The following is a 9,175-nucleotide window of genomic DNA, read 5'->3' as shown; positions in this document are numbered from 1 at the left end:
AATTTATTATAATCTAAAAAAAGTTCACACCCCACAATTATAGGAGTTTAAGTTATAGTAACAAATAACATAACTGAAGAAAAGACAAAAGAAATGAGCTCAAAAATATGTCAGCCCTGAAAGACACATTTGAAAAGAATGAATTTTCCAGTATGCGAATTGCATCATGACTTAAGAAAAAGAGTCCCAGGTATTTCTCTAGCTTATCACTCCTCTCATATTTCAGATATGTTTAGGTACCTGCTTGCTAAATACTCATTACTTTTTAAAAAAATCTTATAAAAAAACTTCTGTATTTTCATTATATCTGAAATAATTACACACAATTATACTTTCTGCCACTAAGATCTTTTAGATTATATTCTACCCTAAATTTCATCAAGCATTTCTACTCGTTTCCATAAATGAATCAAATGACTTCTTTAAAAGTGGCCTGATTTCCACAGCTTCAAATAAGTAACCACTTATTTGAAAATTAAGCAACTTTTATAAAAGAGGCCCCATTAGAGTTAGTGGGATATTTGGCTTGAAATGAGAGAACATCATTTCTATTGATAGCTTGAGCTTCATTAGTATCTTATTGACAATAACATTAGGGCTTAAAAGACAATTATCTGATGAAAGGATTTTAAAAGTAATATTCAAAACTAATTCAAGGACTTGCAAATTAAGGTGAAAGTATCAGCTTGAATCTTGGTAGATTATATGACTATTGTATAATGTTTTGAGCTCAGCATTTAGTGACTTAGTGTCTACACCTTTTTATTAAACACAAAAAAATTCACCAGAAAAATATCCCTCAAAGGTGATAATGTGAAACTAAAGCCTGAACACAGCCCTGCTCTATAAAATTGCCAAGTTTCTAAAAGGTAAAACAAAAAATAACTGAATGATATATTTGTAAGACCAACGCTGAAGATTTAACTAGCAATTATTTAAAAGGATATCAGTTCTCTTCATTTTAAAATATTAACTTTAAAATGTCACTGTATTATAATGAAAGCATGCATGTATTTGAGACTTCCAATTACATATTTATATATTCAATGGAACTTTTTGTTGTTATACTTCTCAGTGGCAGTTCCAGCTCATGCATATTTCTTGCAGTATCTACCTGTCAGGCCTTCTCTGCAGTGACACTGTTGCCACGACCAGTGGCCCATGCAAGCGCCACTATGCTGGCAGGGGCTGTGGGTACAAGCAACTTCCATGCTCAGATACCTGAAATGGAATCCCAAGAAAAAGCATAAAGCATGCGTGAGTTGGAAGGGAGCTGGTAAGGGTAGATGAAGACCATCAGGAACTGGTTCTGCTTTAAGTACTCTGTTATTTGATGTTTGGGTTACAACTACATTTGGAAAAACTCATTAAACCAAAAGTCAGGGCTCTCATACCTAGTCTGCCTCACACTGAGGAAGATGAAATAAAAACATCTCACACAATAAAGAAAAAGGGAGACAATTTCTCCTTCAAATTAATTCTTATTTAAGATGCCTGGATCACATGAATACTTGTTTAATATGTGCGACCCAGGGGCCATGTGTTTATTCCACACCCCTCTTCCAGACCACTCTGCAACTAATGCTCATCTATTGCCTACCATATGCCAAACACCGTTCTAAGCAAAATGATGATGGAAGCAAAATGATGATGGAATACATATCCATGCAGCCTCCAGGTATCTGTTTTCCTTGTGAAATAGACAATGAAAAAAAAGAATATTTAAAAGTATATTTTAGAATGTGGGCAGTTATATGTGAATGTTAAGACAGAGAGAGGGATAGGAAGTGTGGGGGTTTGCTGGATCTTCAGTTCAGGCAGTGAAGGAAGGCCTTGTCTTTGGTAAGACCTAAATAAGGTAAGGGAGGAAAGTACAATGGTAGAAGACTAAACCAGGCAGAGGAGACAGCAAGAGAGAAAGCCCTGGAGGGAAAGCCCATTAGTGCATTTGAGCAACACCACGAGGTCCCTCACCGTGGCATTGAGTGAACCAGGAGCAGGGAGGAGGATGGGAAGGGAAACCTGATTGCAGGGTGAGGACATAGACTTTCACTCTGAGTGGGAAGGAAGCCGCTGGGCCACTCAAACCCTGCTGTGACAAGACCTGATTGGCACTTTCAAATGTCCCACTGCTGTTGGTGGAATGGATGTGGGGTCTGTCAGAAAGAGAGGAGGCAGGGCAAGTCTATAATTTTCAGCCTAGTAGATTTTGACCTAAAAATATATTCACAGCATATTTTAAGTGAAAAAATATCTTTAAGTTTTTTTCTAATTAAATATCACAGTTGATTCACTTAAAACTCAGATTTCTTTGCCACTACACAATGCAGTCATGTAACCAAAAACTTCTGTAACCTCTAAAGCTACTGAAATAAATAAATCTTTTTAAAAATTAAATTTAAAGCAATTTAAAACATTTAGTATTTCTAGGGATTTGAGAGCAGTAATTTTATGATGCTTGATTACTGCTTCATGCCATTTTTTGGTATTTTTTTCTTTAATATAGTAAGAAATGCAACTGCCGTACTGCTCTAAGATGCTTTGTGCTGCCAAGGCTGGGCCGATCTCCAGGGGCCTCCCATTGCTGTCAAACTCCATGATGCAGCCAATGAAGTTGTGGCTTTCTATGTGTCCCCTCCTCTGCAGGGAGGGTTCCAGCAGTCTGAAACCTCCAACCATGATTTGGTTTGGCTGAACATCAAGAGTCCTGCATAAAAAAAGGAAGATGAGAATATCAGGACTCACACCAGGTGTTTTTAGATGAATGTTTAATTTGAAAAAGAGTGAATATAGCTTTTACTGACAGGCATTCTAATGTGGTACATTTCAATGGGAAACATGTTGGCAGGTATCTTAAAACAGAGTTACAGGATTGTTAGGCTTTCAAGGTATGAAAAGTAATGAAATTTACATAAATTATATTTTAAGTTAGTCAAATTAGATGCACACTATTACCGTATCAAGTTGGTAAGAAGGATCATACTGTCAGTGAGAAGACACGATGGAGAATAAATGACATCTCTAATATTTATGTTCCATTACACCACTCTTTCACTGCAGAGACGTGGGCCAATAAGTTGATCAAGGCAGTAAGTGGTGTGTTATTATTTAAATTTCTATGTTGCTGTTATTTCTGTTAAAGTCACTTTTTAAAAAAAGATTGATACTATGTTTCAGCATGAGGTGCTTGTCAAATAAATATCTGTTGGTAATTGTCACATAAACTGTTCACAAATGTGTGTGGGGTTCCTCTCCTACACTTCTTTCAAGATCAGGGTCACGTGGAATTATTCATGAAGCCATCCAAAGAATACTGGCTACATTCACCTTTCTTTTCTCTACTTTCACCCTCATCTCTACCACCTCATGTCACACCTTTTGAACATAATATTTTGATCACTGATTATTGACTATTTTACAGTATGGATTGTTTTGTGGGGGAAATAAAATATCTTAACCTTTTCTGCAATACTTAGCATAATTAAACTATTTTAAATGTAAGATTTTTCTTTTTTTCAATTTCATGTGATAGTGAAGGTTAAATGAATCAATTTACATACCAGTCATCTGAAATTGCCATGATACTGACAGTGCAATACCCAGGTTCTTGGGTCTCAAAACAGGAGTTCACAGTCAAGGAAGCTGCCTGCAGAGCAAGTGAAAGACACATTCATCTTGGGCCCCATCATGCTCTAGCCTTTCCAGCCAACACTACCTAGGACTTGCTTCTACATGGACATGATTTGATGACACTTTGAGGTAATGTTTTATAATTATAGTATCATATTAGATTATGGGAAGTGTTTCTTTGATATCACTAAAACTAAAATTGCTATTATCTTTGAATGTAAGAGGTGAACGTTTGCTCTGAAATATCTCCCGTGTTTTATAGATGCAAAAGGATAAACATGCCATTCATGCTCCACAGAATACCACATGGTACGTCAGAGGCATCTTCTTGGGATTGTACTATCTAGCTATTCTAAAAAGTAAAAGGATTGAATTATTAAAATATTGATTCTAATAATATTTTAGCTGTATGTATTTAGAAAAAGATTATGAAACTACAGAATAAATATTATTATAACAATCTATGAACATTTGAATATTTGGATCAAATTTAAAGTTTTAAAAATTAGATGAATCAGCCGGTCTCGGTGGCTCAGCCTGTAATCCTATGCCTTTGGGAGGCTGAGGTGAGTGAATTGCTTGAGCCCGCGGGTTCGAGAACTGCCTGGGCAGCAAGACCTCATCTCTACAATAAATAAAAAAATCAGCCGGGCGTGGTAGCGCATGCCTGTAATTCCGGCTACTCGGAAGGCTGAGGCGGAAGGATCGCCGGAGCCCCGCAGGTTGAGGCTGCGGTGGCCGGATGGCCGGGAGCGGCCACTGCACTCCAGTCTGGGCGACGAAGTGAGACTCCAACTAAAAAAAAAAAAAAATTAGATGAATCAAATATGTGCTCTCCTCATTTATGTTAAGAATGATTATAAATAACACATTACAGCATATTTGTGTATCAACAAAATGTATCATTATATTATTTTACAGTAAAAACTCCCCAATGGTATTTAAATCACAACTGATTGTGGTCATTTTTGTATTCTTGGTAAACCTTCTGTTTAGTAAATCACACAAAGACCCCATCCGATCAACAAAGTTATCAGTTTATGAACAAAAGGCCCAAGATTATGACAGGAGTCCAGATTCTCTGCTAAGCATCAGCAGTTGAGGACAGTTGAACTCCAGAATTGTGAACTCTGCACTGCTGTGGGGATGCCCCTCCTGTGCTCCCCAGGCTTCAGTACAATTTGACAAATGACAACACTTTGCATATTTTGGTGTTTGAAATTATAAGGAAGATATTCGGATTATGATATTCCAGAAAATGGCCAGCAAATCCCAGGAGGGGGCATAATCTGTTACCAGAAGCACAGCAGGATTAAGATTTCTCTCAACAGACAATAAGGGTTCTACCTACGTTTATGAATGCCACAGAACAGGGCTCATCCAACTTTGTCACATTTATATAAGAGAAATATAAACACTATGCAAACGTCTGTTTATCAGAATATTTCTAATTTGAGGTTAATTTTAATAAGAGCAAAGCAAATGTAGGAAACAGTGCAGGAAAGTTCAGCAAGTTGACTGACATTACATCACATTTAAATGCAAAGAGGTTAGATACCAGGTTTTCTATCTTACAGAATCAGTTCAATTTCACTGTGGATGGAAATGATTCATTTCCTTAATATCTCCACATGTATAGATAGTGCTTATAATTTTTATGAATAGTTTATAAAATATACATTTAGAGAGAGGCTTGTAAAAATTGTTCTTATGTAACTCTCATATTTTGATAATGATGGTGGGGGTCACTGTGTAGTCAATTTATAAATTGTGCATCAATTATTACTGGCTAATGTATTTTTAAATATTTTATGTTAGTTATTATGAGCTCCATACAATAAATTCTAGTGAGCCACTTGAATTTTTTCTTTACTTTTCAAGTATATTAAATACTAAAATTTCTAGGAAACACACTTTCAATTCCATGTCAAGACATAACATGTTCCATTTGGCTCACCCTTTTGATTGGTCCTTTCCAGTTATCTATAAAATTGAGTGACTGTCAATCTCAAAAGCAGTGTTAGGTTTTCATGATACAATTTACATTGGATATGACAAGTATTTAATTTAACTTCTCTCTCTATATATACACTATGCCAATACCCATTCTTGAGATCCCTAAAGCTATCACAAACTAGACAGTAGCAGGTGGATATTTATGGATGTCTCAACTAGAAAAACAGGCTTACATGATGGTATTACATTTTAGTCATTTTTTTTTTGAGTTGGAGTCTCACTCTGTCGCCCAGACTGGAGTGCAGTGGCCGCTCCTGGCCACCGCAGCCTCGACCTGCTGGGCTCCGGCGATCCTTCTGCCTCAGCCTTCCAAGTAGCCGGAATTACAGGCATGCGCTACCATGCCCAGCTGATTTTTTGATTTATTGTAGAGATGAGGTCTCGCTGCCCAGGCGGGTCTCGAACCCGCGGGCTCAGGCAATCCACTCACCTCAGCCTACCAAAGGCGCGGGATTACAGGCTGAGCCACCGAGCCCGGCTCATCATTGTTACTAGTTCACATATTTTTCTTATTTTCTAAAAGCTTGATGATACACCTCAAAGAAAGAATAAGGAAATCTTTTATGTGAATAATAGATCAGACAATTTAGTCCTCAGATATAAATGTTCTTTGTAATAATACTGAATTTTTCTTTTTTTCAGATCAAATATATAGGTATGCGTATAACTTAATTCTCACCTTGAGTATGCAAAATGCAAACTCCACAAAATGTTCATTTTTTTTGTTTTGTAGTTTACAAATATACAAAATAGAAGTTTGCTTAAATTTATATTACACATTTACTAAGGCAAAGAACCATACATAAATAACATTTGTTCAGCTTAATGCATATTTGGGGATAAACTATTGTACAAATTATTGCACATCCAAAACCACAGTGCATAACAGACCATTGCATAAAAATGCTACAGAAATAAACCAGGCATATTTACCCGACTTAGGTCATAAATGTAGATCGGGAGACAAAAATAGATTTTCCTTGTCAAAGTATGCAGCAGTTTGAGAACTTTGGCTTCCTCATTTGGTACCTTTAGAATCAAGACTCACCAAGCACCATTAATTTAGGCTATTAAAACACATTTTCTGTACCCGTATTTCTTTGTTTTCTTCTAACATAATAATAATGGCTTTTAGAAGTCAAAGAGAATACAAGGTGATCTTTTATGCATACATTGCCTCAAAACACAACTCAAAGGAATTTTAGTCTTCCCTCCCCCAACTCACAGATCTAATTAATACCCTGATATCCACAACTTCCAGTCACTCCCTTGGCATTTTGTAAGTCGGATTTAGAATTGGAATGACAGAAGATCCAGTCACAGACCCCACCTGTTCTTTGATTTTTGTCTTTTGGATTCCTCATTTTTCCTGATTATCCATTCACAAGTTGACTCAGTTGAGAACTGGACCATGATTGTAGTGCTTTTCAGTTAGACTCTTTCCTTCATAGGAAGACAGTGTGAAAAATTTAAAAATGCTGAATTATCTTATGGTAGTGTGGGTCATATCCACTGTTTTGGGTTTAAAAGGGCCTCTTCATGTCTAAGACAAGGTGGTCTGACCCGGAAAACACCTGGTCACATTTCTGGCACTTCAACGGATGGTACCCGGCCTGATCAGTTCATATGAGTGAGCACATTTCCTCCCACAGCCGTCCCAGTCACAGTGGTAAGTCACCTGTGTGGATTCTACGGTGTGCCTTGAGATGAAAACTCACTGTGTAAGTTTTGCCGCAGCCCATGTAATCACAAGTGTGGATGGTGGTCCTTTTCTTCCCCTCTTTGTCTTGGGTTCCTCCAGCATGCAGGAGCCGGGTGGCATGAACTCTTGGTAATAGAGTGGCAGGATTTGTGGCTGCTTCTGGTCGGGTAGGAAGGGTGGATAGTTGGACCTGGGGTGGGGATGGAAGCCTGGGGAAAGCGGCAGTGCAGGGAGGCAGTCCCTGCTGTCCAGCCGCTCTTCAGGACCCAGGGTCGGGACAGTCCTGCTGGGGAGCTTCCACCCTAAGGGGAAGTCGTGTGCAGCCTGTGGCCATTGCTGAGAAGGGGTCCAGCGCCCAAGTGTGTGCACGAGGAGAACGCCTCCTGCTTGATATTGGGCCATATGAGTGGTGGCTCGCAGTTGTAGGGCGACACCAGTACGGGATGGCTGCCATCAGGGCTGCCTCTGCAAATACTGATGACGACAGGTTGCCTATTCCCTGCCAGGGGCGCTCGGCTATGCCTTCAACATAAACTTGCCTATCGGTCCGCCATCTGGCGGCTGCGGCTGCTGCTGATACGGCAGAATATACGCAGGGTCCAATTCTTGCCACAGGAGCTGGGCCACAAAGCCGCCAGGGAGGGGCTCAGTAGTTGACGTCCGCCAGGCTAAGGACGCTGTCAGAGGAGGCACAGAATTCCGGCCAGAGCGGAGGCCTCCACCGGTGCCGCCCAGGGCTACGCCAGGGTCACTCCCGTCCGGATCGGATACCAGAAGCTGCAGGTGGAGGGCGCACTTGTCCGGCTGCTGCTCCCCCGGGAGGACGAGGATGAGACGGACGCCGATGAGGACACGGCGGCGGCCACCGGTTCTTGACGGGGCAGTGAGTTGGGCAGGATAAGGTCCAGGTCCAGGAGTTTCTGTAAGTCCTCCGTCTCCCTCGGGGGTAGGAGCGCCAGACTGCCATCGTGGCAAGCCGTGCCGGCGCCGCTGCCCTCCAGGTCTGTGGCCAAGGTTGCCACTGCCAGGGCGTAGGGGCGGCCAGGAAGAGCCAGGGGAAGTCGCTTCATACGGGAGAGCTCGTCCTGCCGGTGGTTACTCGGGGCACCTGCCGGATGGAGTGTCTTCTCTCCTCCCGCTGGACCGGACGCGAACGCGGAGAAGGACTGGAGCAGCGCGACGCTGACAGCCACGTCAGACTCGCCAGATGACTGCCTCATTAACGTGGGGGTACAGAAGATCCTTGGGAACCTGAAACACTGGCGTACCCAAACCCCAAAGTCAACGGAGAAAAAAAGACTTAGACATGAAGCCAAAACCCAAAACCCCAAATTGTCCGAGAACCTTCTCCTTTGGATTCGATATAAATGGTAGACCTCCTTTTGAAAAGTTTCTTGGTATACAAAAGTTCTTGTTAGAAAAGTTGTCAACTCGTATAAAAATGGACAACCAGTGAGGCGAGTGAGTAGCTCCAGCGGGCGGGCTGTGCGCTCTTCGACACAGCAGCGTCGCCCCCCGCCGGCGCGCCAGCCGCGGCTGCTGCCATGGGCGCGGGGACGGCGGCGGGGGCGGGGGGCGGGCGGCGCTGCCAGGCGAGACTGGCGCGGGGGAGAGGAACTGCGAGCTGGGCGGTGTGGCCGGGCACGGGGTCCCGGGGGCTGCGCGGGACGGCCGCGGCCGTGGGCGCTGGGCATGGGCTGGTGGATGGGTGGGGAGCCGGACGGAGGGGAGAGGGGCGCTTGGCGATGCCTGCTGCCGCCGCCACCCGCCACCGCCTCTGCTCCCTGAGCGCCCGCAGATGTGCTCCCGGCCTCAGGCGGGCGACTG

General features: G+C 42.1%; 1 pseudogene; it reads right to left on the bottom strand.

Annotated features, from left to right (window-relative positions):
* Positions 1–7,169: 7,169 nt before the first annotated feature.
* On the bottom strand, positions 7,170–8,568 carry LOC103254465 (annotated as a pseudogene).
* Between the last annotated feature and the right edge of the window lie 607 nt (positions 8,569–9,175).

This window comes from Carlito syrichta, unplaced genomic scaffold (assembly GCF_000164805.1).
Source record: "Carlito syrichta isolate Samal-C Ts95f unplaced genomic scaffold, Tarsius_syrichta-2.0.1 Scaffold9419, whole genome shotgun sequence".
NCBI lineage: Eukaryota > Metazoa > Chordata > Mammalia > Primates > Tarsiidae > Carlito > Carlito syrichta.
The sequence above is the reverse complement of the archived record's forward strand: the minus strand, read 5'-3'. Positions and strand labels throughout refer to the sequence as shown.